Raw genomic sequence first — 16,067 nt, forward strand, 5'->3', positions numbered from 1 at the left:
TTGGGAGGGGAGGCACATAGCATAATGTGAGTCAGTGCCATTAGGATCATAGAATCTTGCAGTGCAGAAGGAGGCCATTCAGCCCATTGAGTCTGCACGAACACGATCCCACTCAGGCGCTATCCCCGTAACCCCATGCATTTACCCTAGCTAGTCCCCCTGACGCTAAGGGTCAATTTATCATGGCCAGTCCACCTAATCCGCACATCTTTGGACTGTGGGAGGAAACCGGAGCACTCCGAGGAAACCCACGTAGACATGGAGGGAACATGCAAACTCCACACAGACAGTGACCCAAGCCGGGAATCGAACCCAGGTCCCTAGAACTGTGAGGCAGCAGTGCTAACCACTGTGCCAACTTAGGAAAGGCGGGAGGCGGGGTGGTGCATGGGAAAAAGAGAGAAAAATAGGTGGGGGAGGTATTGCTACAAGTAGAGAATGCTGGGCATAAGCGAGGTCGAAATGAAGGAGCTACGTCAGATAATTTCTGTCACTATCTCTCCGATGCTACCTCTATTGGACTGTGTGCCTGTGTAAGCTGGCAGTGTTAAGAGGGTAACAGGAGCTTACTAATTGAAGATTAATCAATAAAATGTCAAATCCATTAATACAGCGTGGCCGGCAAAGGTTATAGATACCTCACAGCGCCAGGGATCCAGGTTCAATTCCCGGCTTGGGTCACTGTCTGTTTGGAGTTTGCATTTTCTCCCCATGTCTGCGTGGGTTTCCTCTGAGTTCTCTGGTTTCCTTCCATAGTCCGAAAGATATGTGGGTTAGGTGCACTGGCCACACTACTTTCTCCCTCAGTGTCCCCGAACAGGCAGCAGAGTGTGGCAATTAAGGGTGTCTCAGCTTCTTGCATCAGAGAGGAAAACACTTTGTCGATCGCTGCTTAGAGATGCCCGAGAGAATAACTCTGGATAAGAATCTTGCTAAAAAGGATCGTGTTGCTGAAGCTTTCTGCCTTGTACTCATCAGCACAAATGCAGGAATGAAGACATTTCAAGTGAATGTGTTCATGTTTGGCACCTTTCTGAATTATCCAGGAGCTTATAGCTTCCATTGCATTTCCCATGGCACCGCCTCAGTCAATCAGAGTTGATTTCCCAACCAATCAGCACCCTTTCCTCCTGTGGTATAAATTTGTCATTCTTGTCTTTGTCCTGATGAGTGCAAGATGAAAAACTTCAGCAACATGTCTCCTTTTTTTTAAAAGCAAGATTCGTGTCCTAACAGGATAAGAACTTTGTTGGCGAGCATCAGACAGTGAGCAGACACCACATGAATAAAGTCCACCATGACTGCAGCAGAATGGGACATAAACTCACGGATCTGAGTGAAGAGTCAATATCTTCAGGGGAAAGGGAGGAGGGGGAGGCGTCCAGTGCAGGGTGAATGGGAAGACTCAAAGCTTTTTAAGGATTGCTGACACTAAAAATAGTCTCCTGGCACTGAGGAAGGCCCATTGACTGCCTGAGGGTGTGCTTTACAGCCACCCAGAGGCACTGATATGGTGTGCCGAGCAGGGTCACTTTTTTCCCTGATACCTTGGAGTAAGGCAGTACCTTCTAAACGGAATTATCTGTGTGTGTGTGTGTGTGTGTGTGTGTGTGTGTGTGGGGTGGGGGGAGGGGTGCAGGGTTGGAAACTGAAATGACACTGGGATATGCAAACCGCAATTCCGTGCCTACAACCAAATCTGCCTATTTTCATAGGCAAAGGCAGGGAATAAGTTATTCTTAGAATAATTACGCAACAGAAGGGTGGCTATTCGCCCATCGTGTCAGCCCTGGCCCTCAGCAGGAGCAATTCAGCCTGAGCCACCCCGCTGTGGCCAGTAAACTGCCACAGACGCATGTTCCGTCAAACCTTGTCTGCGGAATAAGTCTAATTCTAATAAGACTTATGGTCTCATTAGGTTCTTATTGATAAGGGGATCCGGGGTTACGGGGAAAAGGCAGGAGAATGGAGATGAGAAAAATATCAGCCAAGATTGAATGGGGGAGCAGACTCGACGGGCTGAGTGGCCTGATTCTGCTCCTTATGGTCTTACTGGAGATTTTAAACACCTGCACGTTTCAATAAAAACAAAAATCCCCGAAATTTTCCTGTTTGAAAAGGATGGAAAACAGAACACTGTCAGCCTTGAGCCAGATCTGGAATATTCTCTAAACAAGGAGGCTATTTTTCTTTTTGGAGGAACCCGTGTTTACTTCCTCTGCTCTTCACGTGACTCTGGTGGAGGAGTCAGTGCTGCAGCCAGTACTTTTAGCAGAGCTGCTCTCCCCAGAGTACAAGGACGGGAAACAGGGCTACATTTAAAATGGCAAACAGGATCGTGTTTGGGCGGGGAGGGGGAGGGGGAGGGGGAGGGGAGGGAGGAATCACCACTAAAGCGAGGCGCACTTTGTTAAAAACAATATATTTATCCAAAAGTTTCTCTGACACGCCTACAGGAACACCAGCGAGCTACTGAAACTTGCTCAAACATGTGTTCTCTCAGCCAAACACAGCAAATTCAAAGTTAAAATTGAGCTTTATCCTGCAGCGATCTCGAACGCACGAGTCCCTGTGAAGGCGCGGGGCTCGACCCCTTGTCTCCTGGTGGCTCACACAGTCCGACATCGCCCAGTGCCCCTTGGGCGTCTTGTCAAACCAGCTCACTCCTGGTGCACCACGAGGCTGCCAAGTGCCCATCACCGCCTGTGCTCGCTGAACCCAAACCGCTGCCTCTGTCCCGGCAACCCCACCATTCTAAAAATCTCCACCCCCCCCCCCCCCACATCCAAATCCCTCTTGGCCTTTTGCCCCCTCCTCTTCCACGATCATTGCAATCCTGACCTCTCTGGACAGCCTGGCTTTCCTTGGCTCCACCACCGGTGGCCGTGCCTACAGCTGCCCAGAGCCCCAAACACTGGATTTCCGCTCCCTGTCATTGGCCAACCTTTGGTTCACACACCCTACGATCGTGACGTGCGGCTGGCTGTTTGTGAATAGGTCTGGGTACGTTGCCTCTGCTGGTGGGGCTGCCCAGGGGTGGTTCACAGCGTTAGAAGGTATATATCAGCGCAAGTTGTTAGCGCTGACATCACTGGCAAAAGCAATACCTAAATGTTTCCCAGCCGAATCACCGATAACAATCTGAACCGGACAGGGTAGACGCAGGGAGGATGTTCCCGATGGTGGGGGGAGTCCAGAACCAGGGGTCACTGTCTGAGGATTCGGGGTAGACCATTTAGGACGGAGGTGAGGAGACATTTCTTCACCCAAAGAGTGGTGAGCCTGTGGAATTCATTACCACAGGAAGTAGTTGATGCCAAAACATTGAATGTATTCAAGAGGCGGCTGGATATAGCAGTTGGGGCAAATGGGATCCATGGTTTTGGGGAGAAAGCAGGATTAGACTATTGAATTGGACAATCAGCCATGATCATGATGAATGATGGAGCAGGCTCGAAGGGCCAAATGGCCTCCCCTCCTGCTCCTAACTTCTATGTTTCTATGTAAATCAGGAAGCTTTATGTGTCCTTGTCCTTCTGGGTGGGGTGTGGTACTTTTCCATATCCTCCCTGGTTCATCTCAGGCTATTAGAGGCGATAAAGCATTTGTGGACTTTGTACTCAGAGAAGGCACTGCCTCTTATTTGATTAGCATTTCAGTTACGTTCCGTGTTACACACTATCAACGGTGAACAAACAATGTTAACGTATCCTAATTGGGCAGTAACTCACACTAATGCCCGTGACACACACTACATCTCTACTCTGTCTCAAAAAGACGTTAGAAGTGGAAAATAAGCAGCATAATTGAGTCCAACTTACTTTTAAATGTGATCCAATTACCCCACTAACCCAATGCTGCCGCTACTGATGTAAATCAGTTTTACAATTTGGCCAATCAGACTCCCTTTAGTCCCCGCCTGTTGGAAGGGTTCTCCCTTTTGTACTGAATCCAATTTAGTAACCCAAAATCTACAGCTGTCAATGCGGCACAGTGATTGGTGTCAGTTCTTTGAAGATTAGGAGTCAGATTTGTACCACAGAAACTAGATTCACCTTCACTGCAGATCATCTTCTGATGATCACTTTGTAACATCAGAGTGTGTGTCACTGCGGTTTGTGTTTGTGCATGTGAGACTGTGGTTTGCGTGTGTGTGCATGTGTGCGAGAGAGACTGTGGTTTGTAAGTGCGCATGTTTGTGCATGTGTGACTGTGGTTTGTATGTGTGTGTGTATGCGTGCATGCATGCATACGTGTGTGTGCGTGCATGCGTGTGTGTGTGTGACTACAGTGTGTTATTTGTGTGTGTGTGTCTGTCTGTTACTGCAGTATGTATGTTGGGAAAGTTAGAGACCCCCACTATTACCACTCTATTAATCTTGGAGCCATCTGTAATCTCCTTACGTATTTGCTCCACAATTTTCTGCTGACTATTTGGGGGTCTGTAGTACAATCCTATCAAAGTGATCTCCCCCTTCTCCCCTGCTTAATGGAAGAGAGTCTTTTGCCACCCAAAGTGCCAGATAAATACTTGACAAACTGATGCTTCTTCCCTCTCTGTATTTACCTCTCTCTCTCTTGCTCCCAATCCCCGTGTCATTCTCTCCCCTCTCTGAATCAGTAACAATGACCACACTACACATCTTCTGAGCAGGAAGCAGATAATCACACATTGCAAAGCATTTTACCAGCTCGAAACATACTGTGCGCGCTGAAGGGATAAACACACATCGCATCCTCTGAACTAGGGGTTATTTTGTTTTTTAAAAATGGTCATTCCAGCGTGACCTTCCCTTCAATTCTCAGAAGTGGAGTAGAGAAGAGTTAAAAAGGTTTGCTCAAACTCTGATTACCAGCTTCATTCTAGGCCAGTGCACAATAATTGCACGCATTCCAAATCACTGACCTACTTTCCTCGCACACACTCCACACTAAATGGAGTGAAATTAGCAATAGTGGAACTGCTCTGAGCGACCTGCTTATTGTATTTACGTAACGTCGCTTTATTAGCGAGTCGAGCAACTGATGCAACAACACGGCAGCATCGTACTGTCCCGACAAAGCCCAACACACCAGCCCACACTCCAGCACAACAGGGCCCCCAGTTGAGTTTCCAAGACAACTCCATTTCTAGAGCTTTGGAAACAACTGTAGTCTTAATGGTCCCTCCTCACTTTCCTCTGGGGAACATCAATTTCTCATGGTGATGCGGAGGTGGAATATTAAAATCCAGATTTTAACATCCCCAACCCACCACCTTCAGAAAAACAAGCTAGGAGGGTGAGGAGGCAACTCTTCCCCACCCTCCAGTATCATGCAGATGCGACGCCAGATTATATTTCAGCTGCAGAAAAAGGAAAAGTATGTCAGGCATCACGATCACAGCAGGTTATTCTATTTCCCTGCTCGTCCTGGCTCAGCGACAGGGGTAGAACCAAGGCTTCATTCCTGTAGAAACCAGATCCACATAGGACATGAGGAATATGGCTTCACTAGTGAAGATTACCCATTGCTTTCAATTTAAACCAGGGATGGGAGCCCCTACATCCGCTGCCTTGGGCAGTGTTATAGAGTCATACAGGTTTACAGCAGGGAGACAGGCCCTTCAGCCCAACTTGTCCATGCTGCCCCCTTTTTTTTAAAACCCCGAAGCTAATCCCAATTGCCTGCATTTGGCCCATATCCCTCTATACCGTGTAACTGTATCTTACCCATGTAACTGTCTAAATGCTTTTTAAAAGACAAAATTGTACACGCCTCTACCACCACTGGCAGCTTGTTCCAAATACTCACCACTCCGTGTGAAAAAATTGCCCCTCTGGACACTTTTGTATCTCTCCCCTTAAACCTATGCCCTCTAGTTTTAGACTCCCCTATCTTTGGGAGAAGATATTGACTATTTAGCTGATCTGTGCACCTCATTATTTTATACACCTCTATAAGATCACCCTTCAGCCTCCTACGTTCTAGGGAAAAAAGTCCCAGTCTGTCCAGCCTCTCCTTATAACTCAAACCATCATGTCCCGGTAGCATCCTAGTAACTCCTTTCTGCACTCTTTCTAATTTAATAATATCCTTTCTATAATAGGGTGACCAGAACTGTACACAGTATTCCAAGTGTTCTGTAACACTTCATTCTCACCTGAGAGCATGGTGGCACAGTGGTTAGCACTGCTTCCTCACGGTTCGATTCTGGTCTCGGATCACTGTCTGAGTGGAGTCTGTGCATTGTCTCTGTGTTTGTGTTGGTTTCCTCCGGGCGCTCCAGTTTCCTCCCACAGTCCAAAGATGTGCGGGTTAGGTGGATTAGCCATGCTAAATTGCCCCTTAGTGTCAGGGGGATTAGCAGGGTAAATACATGAGGTTATGGGAATAGGGCCTGGATGGGATTGCGATCGGTGCAGACTTGATGGGCCGAATGGCTTCCTGCTGCACTGTAGGGATTCTATGATTTTTATGAAGCCTAGATTCAACAACTTACGTTTATAATACTGCACCTTTATCACAGATCGTCGATTCAGTAATATTGATTTGATTTGTTACTGTCACATGTATTAGTATACAGTGAAAAGTATTGTTTCTTGTGCATGGTACGGACAAAGCAAACCGTTCATAGAGAAGGAAAGGAGAGAGTGCAGAATGTGGTGTTACAGTCATAGATAGAGTATAGAGAAATCTGACAAATGCCCTTTCTTCTGAACTGTCTTTGAGAAGTTATCTTCAGTTAGTTGCCGCCCGTGGTATATTAGTTACAAGGCTGTGTTTGGTTTGGTTAGGAGCATTCTTTCCTCTGAGTCCAATAGTCATGGCTTCAGAGCCTCTGTTCCCAGACATGGTGCCAGTCTGGTGATGGTTCCTGAGGGAGGAACCTACCCCGTAGCAGTGCCTCCTGGGCTGAGGTGTTCCGTCTACCCTGCTGGTGTGGATGTACTCGATGAAGAGCAGGGAGTTATGATGGTTCACTCCCTCAGTCAGCACCGGCCAAACAGGTTAGCTGAATCATTTCATCTGGTAGCTGCTGGTTTGGCCTTGTTGTGGGTAGCCTGTGCACACCAGGATCGGAAACCAATCCACGGTTACATGCTTCCCTCCCACTGACCCAAAGCACACAAGCAATTGCAGCTGCTTTCACTCTCGGCTGTTGCAAGCAAGTGCCGTTTGTTCTGGTTTCTCTCCTTTGAATGAAATTACCCGAATAATAAATCAGTGGAGAGACAGAGAATTGGGCTTGTAGAATCCCAACGGCGCAGAAAGAGGCCATTCAGCCCATCACTCCTGCACCAAAGGGCGTCCCACCCAGGCCCTTCCCTCCATCCTATCCCCATAACCCCAGACATTTACCATGGTTAATTCAGCTTACCAGCACATCTATGGAGTGTGGGAGGAAATCGGAGCACCCGGAGGAAACCCATGCAGACATGGGGAGAATGTGCAAACTCCACATAAATAGTCACCTGAACCCGGGTCCCTTCGTCTATCTCACCAATTCACATTTCCACTGGTCATTGATGCTACTGCTGTGTTAGGCACAGTGTATTTCATAGCATCATGGAGGCCCCACAGTGCAGGAGAAGGCCATTTGACCCATCGAGTCTGCACTGACCACAATCCCACCCAGGCCCTATCCCCATAACTCCATGCATTTACCCTAGCTGGTCCCTCTGACACCAAGGGGCAATTTAGCATGGCCAATCCACCTAACCCCGCACATCTTTGGACTGTGGGAGGAAACTGGAGCACGCGGAGGAAACCCAGGCAGACACAGGAAAAATGTGCAAATGCCGCACGGAGAGTGATCCAAGCCGGGAATCGAAGCTGGGTCGCTGGCGCTGTGAGGCAGCAGTGCCACCATGCCGCCATTATACCAGAAAATCTACCCATCACCCTCCAGCCATAACCTTTGAACATAAAAAGCGCTTACAAAAGGCATCTTTCGGAATAGCATCAAAATAAGCAGCAACTTTTCATACAGAGCATAGCGTCGCAAATACAACTAGATTCTGGTGTGAGGTGGGAGTATGTAGCCATCTTCAGACCACCATAGCCAAGAAGCCAGACAGAATGTGCCACAAACTGGTCTGCCCTCCCCTGTCCAGTCCGGATGTTCTCATCCTCCGGGAATACTCGGGTTGAGGAAACGATCGGAACAGTTACAATCCAGGCATTTTATTACAGGCTGTCAAAGTTCCTTGAGGAAAGGTTACCATGACATTTGGTTAAAAAAAACAGACTTTTCTCAAAGCACTGTTTTTGTTCTCCTCCTTATGAGTGCGTGTCTTATCAGCAGCGTGGGAACATGGCTCCCAACATCAGGTGTAGACTCGCAGGCACGGCTGTCAGGAGGGGAAGAGAAGGTCTACGCAGTGTCATCCCATTCCTGCGACAGTCCTGGTATGCACCTTCCTCATGCTGACTGATGGGAATGTATGACACACACACACACACACACACACACACACACACAGGTACACAAATGCACACAAACACGCACACACAACTAAACCCATCATCTAAACAGTTTTAAACAAGGCTCACCATGTCAAAACGTCTTCAAGTTTAATGGGAAGTTGTTTTCATTCTGACAGTCTAAGTACTTGGCTCAGTCTCAAGCAAAGCAGAGGCAGAATCGAGAATGGCTTGTAAATCTTAAATCGCAATTGCATACATGTGCGCACACACTCACATTGCACATACCACACTACATGTACACCATATACTACATTTACACGTGTACATTACACTACACACGCACCACACTGCAGGCTCACTACACACATAACATGCTACACCCCCCCCCCCACTACACCCACACTCGCACTCACTACACACACATACTACTACATCCACACCCACACTACACACACATGCACACTATATGTATACCACACAGCACCCATGTACACACTATGCACAAGTGCATGGTACACCCACACCACAGCACAGGCACACTACACAGACACGCACATAACACAACACACTGCTCTCTCTCCCTCTCTCTCAGAGTGTGTAGTTGCTCTCCCAGTGTGTTCAGAGAAAGCAGCTCTCTCTTAGTAGAAGTTTCTTTCATATATACACATGTGCACACACACACATACATGCATACAATGGTTCTGAAGTGGAATATATTCAATGGATGGGCTGAGGGTGTTTTGAGAGGACAGCTGACTAGCCTTGACTGCAACTCTGCTTTTCCTACTTGATGCGTTTCTATAGCACAAAAGTGTCAGGATGTAGAAACACAGCAATAAGAATAGGCCACTCAGCCCCTTGAGCCTATCCCCTTAACATTCAATGAGATCTAGCTAATCAGTGACCTTACTCGGTTTACTAATCCCACAGTCTCTGACACAAGAGATAATTAGAATGACTACATCCCATGAATGAATAAATTTTTAAAAATATCCTACAGATGTCCCAAGGGGTTTCAGAACCATTATTTTCAGAGTGTTGTCATTGTGGTTTGGGTAAGCCAAAGGCAACTTGGTACACAGCAAAATCTGAGATAATGACCTTAACAGGAAACCTGTTTTAGCAATGGAGATTCTGAGATGATGAGACACAGTTTTTTAGATTCTGTGGCAGGATCAGCTCAATGGGCAGCCAGGGCCTCACTTAAGCATCATATCGGAAAGACACAGCATCTCTGCCAGTGCTGCACTCCCACAGTGCTGAAACTGGGAATCCCTGGAGCAGGGTTCATAGGATCCTTACAGTGCAGAAGGAGGCTATTTGGCCCATCGAGTCTGCACCGATCACAATCCCACCCAGGCCCTATTCTTGTAACTCCACATATTTACCCTGCTAATTCCTCTGACACTAAGTGGAAATTTTATCACGGCCTAATCCACACATCTTTGGACTGTGGGAGGAACCCAGAGCATCCAGAGGAAACCCATGCAGACACGGGGAGAATGTGCAAACTCCACACAGACAGTGACCTGAGGCCGGAATCGAACCCAGGTCTCTGGCGCTGTGAGGCAGCAGTGCTGACCACCGTGCCACCGTGTTGCCCTATTGAATTTAATGGGCACAAAGCCGTGGGCTCCAGGGCACAAAATTGGCAATTTTCACGGCAGGAGCAGCACGGAGTAGTTCACGTTCCCCAGTTGTGGACACCAGTCAGCTCTTCCAGAACAACCCCCGAGCTGACAACTTCACCTGAAGAGCAGATGAACGTTACTTTGGTAAAGAAACAGTTCTCGCCACACGCACACCCAACACGAAGAGGTTGGGTCTAATCTCCACTCTGTGCTGTACTGAAATGGAAGTGGGACAATGTAGAAAGGGCTGAGAGCTTCACGTTTTTAGGTATCGAGATCACTAACACAACCTGTCCTGGTCCCTCCATGCTGACACTATAGTTAAGAAAGCCCACCAACACCTTTATTTTCTCAGAAGGAAATTTGGCATGTCAGCTACAACTCTCACCAACTTCTATACATGCACCATAGAAAGCATTCTTTCTGGTTGTGTCACAGCTTGATATGGCTCTTGCTCTGACCAAGACTACAAGGAACTACAAAGGATCATGAATGTAGCCCAATCCATCACACAAACCAACATCCCATCCATTGATTCTGTCTACACTTCCCGCTGCCTCGGCAAAGCAGCCAGCATAACTAAGAACCACACGCACCGCGGACATTCTCTCTTCCACCTTCTTCCATCAGGAAAAAGGTACAAAAGTCTGAGTACACGTACCAACCGACTCAAGAACAGCTTCTTCCCTGCTGCTGTCAGACTTTTGAATGGACCTACCTCGCATTAAGTTGATCTTTCTCTACACCCCAGCTATGACTGTAACACTACATTCTGCACTCTCTCCTTTCCTTCTCTATGTACGGTGTGCTTCGTCTGTATAGCGTGCAAGAAACAATACTTTTCACTGTGTACTAATATGTGTCACAATAATAAATCAAATCAAATCAATGGTTTCCAGATGACTGAAGTCTCTGGTCCCTGTTGTTTATTTTGAATGAAGTTAATGCCATGACTGATTGAATCGTGAGGAAATCAGTCTATTTTCCTTCCTTTATATTCGCGACAGCAGCTTTTATATTGACTATTTCATTGTTTTACAGTCGTGATTATCTATCCTTTCCGCATTACAGCAGCAACTAAACTTAAATACTTCATTCTCTGTAAAGTGCTTTGGGAGGCCCTGGGGTCATGAAAGGTGCTACAGAAATGCAAGTCTATGGGGAGGCCAGTGGCAATGTTACTGGGCCAGTAATCCAGAGGCTAAAGCTCTGGGGACACGGGTTCAAATCCCACTCACGGCAGCTGGTGGAATTTAATTTCCATTAATGAAAACCTGGAATTGGGAAATTTGCTCTGAGTAACTGTGACCATAAAACACATCTGACTCACTGATATCCTCTGAGAGAAGGAAATCTGCCATGCTTACCCAGTCCAACCTACATGTGAGTCGAACCAGAGAATCCCTACAGTGCAGGAGGAGGCCATTCAGCCCGTCGAGTCTGCACCAACTCTCCCAAAGATCATTTTGCCCAGGCCTGGATCCCTGGCACTATAGGGGAGCAATGCCAACCACTGTGCCATGAGCTCCCCAGTAACGTATTTGACTCTTAAACCCTCTTCTGAAATGTCCAATCGAGACACTCGGTTCAAGGGAAATCTGGGATGGGCATCAAATGCTGGCCTTGCCAAGTGAGACCACGTCCTGTGAGAGAATCGATTTCAAAGGGAGATTTGTGGCTGCACTGTGACCCCCAGGACCACTAGTCGCCTCCATTATTTGCCCCAAACAATCCTTTTTCATGGTTGTGCCTTTGTGCATTCAGCCTGAGGATTCAGGGTGAACCATTTAGCACAAAGGTGAGGAGACGTTTCTCCACCCAGAGTGGTGAGCCTGTGGAATTCATTACCACAGGAAGTAGCCAAAACATTGAATGTCTTCAAGAGGTGGCTGGATATAGCACTTGGGAATGAATGGGATCAAAGGTTATGGGGAGAAAGCAGGATTGAGTTGGACGATCAGCCATGATGGTGATGAATGGCGGAGCAAGCTCGAAGGGTTAAATGGCCTCCTCCTACTCCTATCTGCTGCTTCTTTGTTTGCCTTTAGCTGCTTTTTGATTGAGTTTGGTGGTGGAGTGGAGTGGGGGGGGGGGTTCTGGATTTGGTATGGCCAGCTGCTGGGGCGACCCCGTGAAGAATGGTCTATGTGTTCACCAGGAACCATTTGAAGGGGAGGAGTTTGTGTTTGCTTTGGTCACATCTGTGTTTGTTTGCTGAATACTAACATTGCAGCAATTCTGCAGTATTTCTCATCTTGTGAGAACATAAGGAATAGGAGCCGGTGGAAATCACAGAGCCCCTTGAGTCTGCTCCACCATTCAACACGATCACGGCTGACGTTGGCCTTCAAACCTATTTTCCCTCCCACTCTGGAGAGGCCAGAAATCTGTCCATCCCAACCTTGCGTATAGTCAACAATGGGGCTTTCACAGCTCAGTGAGAATTCTAAAGACTCCCAATCCTTTGAGTGAAGAATTCTCTTTGCACCTCTGTCCAGAAGGTCTGTCTTAAACTCTCTAACATCCTTGTTCTAGCTTCCCCATCTGGGGGAGATACAACCTCTATCCTGTAAAGTCTCTTCAGAATCAAGTTTCGAGTCCAGATGACCCTTTGTCAAAGCTTTGATAAAGGATCATCTGGACTCGAAACGTCAGCTCTTTTCCCTCCTTACAGATGCTGCCAGACCTGCTGAGATTTTCCAACATTTTCTCTTCTGGTTTCAGATTCCAGCATCTGCAGTAATTTGGTTTTATCTCTTCAGAATCCTGTATGTCCCGATGAGGTTGCCTCTCGTTGCTCTAAACTCCAGAGAATATGGACCCAATTGATGCAGCTTGGCATCGCAGGACAGCGCTCTCATCCCAGCCCCGTTTCCCATTTCCTGGTGCTCCCTGGTTTTTCCCCGTTCTCCCCGAGGGCACCAGTTTTTGGTGAGACAGCAAATGAGAGCATTCTTCACGGAGCCGTTCCTGAGTTGATTGTGTTGGATTTGGGGAGCAGAGACACGAGGCTCCACACACAGACTAGTGCAGCCGCACTGAAGCCAAGTGCTTCTCCTCGACACACACACCCCGGGATTGAACCCGAGTGACCCTGTGGCCTGCCTGGCTTGGCGGCACACGACATTGTGCGCTCCCCCTCCCAGCCACGCCAGGGGAGCAGCGACATTTGAAAGAAGCTGGTGTCAACATCCGCAGTGACGGGCATGGGAATAGAACGGCCCTTTCACGGGGATGGATGAAGCCTTTGACTTTGAAAATATTTCCACAGCTGACAACTGGACAGAGAGTTTTTGTAAGGACGATTAAACACGTGTTGCCGATTCGGGTCAGGCTCAACTCCGACCCCTTCCACAACTGGGCCCATTCACTTGCATCTGTTTCACATAATGTCTTATTTACGGAGCGGCCTGTAGGATTGATATTGGGCCTAGGCAGCTGACAGGGTAGGAGGCGAATAGAGGTCAACGGTAATTCTGACATGCTGTCATCCTCTCTCACAGAAGGAACCTTGCTTACTATGTGTGTGTGTGTGTGTATGCGTATGTGAAGTGATGGCCAACATTGGGGACTGCAAAGAATCACAGAATCTTCACCCTTCCAGAAGGAGACTGTTTGGCCCATCAAGTCTGTGCTGGCTCTCTGAAAGTGCATTCCACCTCTTCCCAACTCCACTGCCTTTTTCCCGTAACCTTGCCCCTTCTCATTTTTCAGATAGCAATCCAATTCCCTTTCGAATGCCTCGATCCAACCTGCCTCCACCACCCTCTCAGGAAGCTCGTCCCAGACTCCAACCACGCTCTGGGTGATCATTTTATTCCTTTTCCCAATTATCTTGAATCTGTCCCCTCTAGTTCTTGATGCTGTCCTGCGTGGGATCAGTTTCTCACTATTTACCCTGTCCCCACTCCTCACTCAAGGTTTTGAATATTTCTATAAAGTCTCCTCCTTTGCATAGAATCATAGAATCCCTACAGTGCAGAAGGGGGCTATTTGGCCCATTGAGTTTGCACTGATTACAATCCCACCCAGAACCCACTTGCATAACCCTGTGCACTTACCCTAAACTCGATGGGTCAAATGGCCTCCTTCTGCACTGTAGGGATTCTATGATTCTTAAAGTGGCATTTAAATGCAAGCTGAGTCTTAAAGAGAAAGGAAGGAGTATATCCTGCCTTACCTTGGAGCTGAAGACTCCAGTTGGTGGTAACTCTTGCCATGGATCTGGGGTTGCTATCAGTCCACTTTCTACAGTGTGAGAGGCACAGAGCAATCATTTGCCTAGGAGCCAGTGACAAAACCTTGCATTGCAGAGACATGTCAGAAACTCCCAGCTGTAGTCGCGTGTGGCCAAGTTTTATTTTTTTCCAATTCTGACGTAGCATAGAAACATAGAAAACAGAAGCAGAAAGAGGCCATTTGGCCCTTCGAGCCTGCTCCACCATTCACTTTGATCACGGCTGATCATCGAATTCAATATTCCTGATCACCCATTTCTCCCATATCCCTCTAGCCCCAAGAGTTATATCTAATTTCTTCTTGAAATCTCAGAACGTTTTGGCCTCAACTACTTGGTAGTGAATTCCACACATTCGCCACTCTCTGGGTGAAGAAATTTCTCCTCAGCTCAGTTCTAAACGGTTTAGCCCTTATCCTTCAGGCCTGCAAACCCTCCCCCATTGCTGCTTCAACAAGTTTGACGTCGAAAAGCTTGGCCAAGTTAGGAAAGTGTTGGCAGGGGAAATGAGCGGCACTGGTATGTGAGAATCTCAAAGCAAGATCTAGGCAATGAGCTGTTCTCCTCAAACACTCAACCCGATTCTTCATTTAGAACAAGGCCCCAACTTCCTCCTCATTGTCGCTCAGATAGAATGTCTTTTGGTGCAAAATGCCTGTTCTGAGTGTTGGAACGTACAGCACCCTCTCAAGGGCCAGTGTCTCCAGTTCTGTTCCGTAAATAGCCTCCGAGGCATCAGGAGTGTGAACACTGGGTCTAGAGCCTGTCTGCAACCCTGTTCTGACCCGAGTGTGCTGTGTCACATTGCTGATCTGCCGCGCTGACATTCCTGGACTCTCGGCAGTTCTGGGACTGCTCAAGTCATACGTTACTACCACTGGCAACCTGTGCTGCACTTCACATTGGCAACACCACTTGGCTGCGTAGCAAATCCCCAACCCTCCACCTCCACCTCACTCTGCAGGTGGGAGCCTGTCTACTTGCAGTAGATTCGCTCGTGATCGCAACTCTGTCAATTGATTTATTATTGTCACGTGTACTAACATACAGTGAAAAGTATTATTTTTTGCGCACTATGCAGACAAAGCATACCATACATAGAGAAGGAAAGGAGAGAATGCAGAATGTAGTGTTACAGTCATAGCTAGGGTGTAGAGAAAGATCAACTCAATGCGAGGTAAGTCCATTCAAAAGCCTGACAGCAGCAGGGAAGAAGCTGTTCTTGAGTCGGTTGGTACGTGACCTCAGACTTTTGTATCTTTTTCATAAAAAGGTGACAGACACGGTTAGCACTGTTGTCTCAGTGCCAGGGACCAGGATTCACTTCCAGCCTCGGGTGGATTGACCATGGCTAAGTTGACCCTAATGATAATGGGGTAAAAATGTGGGGTTACGGGGATAGGGCCTGGGTGGGATTGTGGTCAATGCAGGCTTGATAGGCCAATTGGCCTCCTTCTGCACTGTAGAGATTCTATGATAAGCCGCACCGTAAATCCCCCTTTTCCTGTCTGTGCACACATTCCATACCCAGCAATACACCAGCCTTTGTGTGGCTCTTCAGTACAAATGTGTACGACTTGTTTTCATAGCTCAGAGAGAGATCCCTCCCAGTCTGCAAACACACACAGCGCTGCCCCTGCACACACACACACACACACACAGCACTGCCCCAGCACACACACACACACAGCACTGCCCCAGCATACGCACACACACAGCACTGCCCCAGCATACGCACACACACAGCACTGCCCCAGCATACGCACACACACAGCACTGCCCCAGCATAC

General features: G+C 47.8%; 1 protein-coding gene across 9 annotated transcripts in view; it reads right to left on the bottom strand.

Annotated features, from left to right (window-relative positions):
• zmiz1a (zinc finger, MIZ-type containing 1a) overlaps positions 1 to 16,067 on the bottom strand; it is a 407,283-nt gene that overhangs the window by 256,556 nt on the left and 134,660 nt on the right. The window lies entirely within an intron of this gene.

The sequence above is a fragment of the Carcharhinus amblyrhynchos genome, chromosome 31, assembly GCF_965287045.1.
Source record: "Carcharhinus amblyrhynchos chromosome 31, sCarAmb.v2.hapA, whole genome shotgun sequence".
In the NCBI taxonomy this organism is placed as follows: domain Eukaryota; kingdom Metazoa; phylum Chordata; class Chondrichthyes; order Carcharhiniformes; family Carcharhinidae; genus Carcharhinus; species Carcharhinus amblyrhynchos.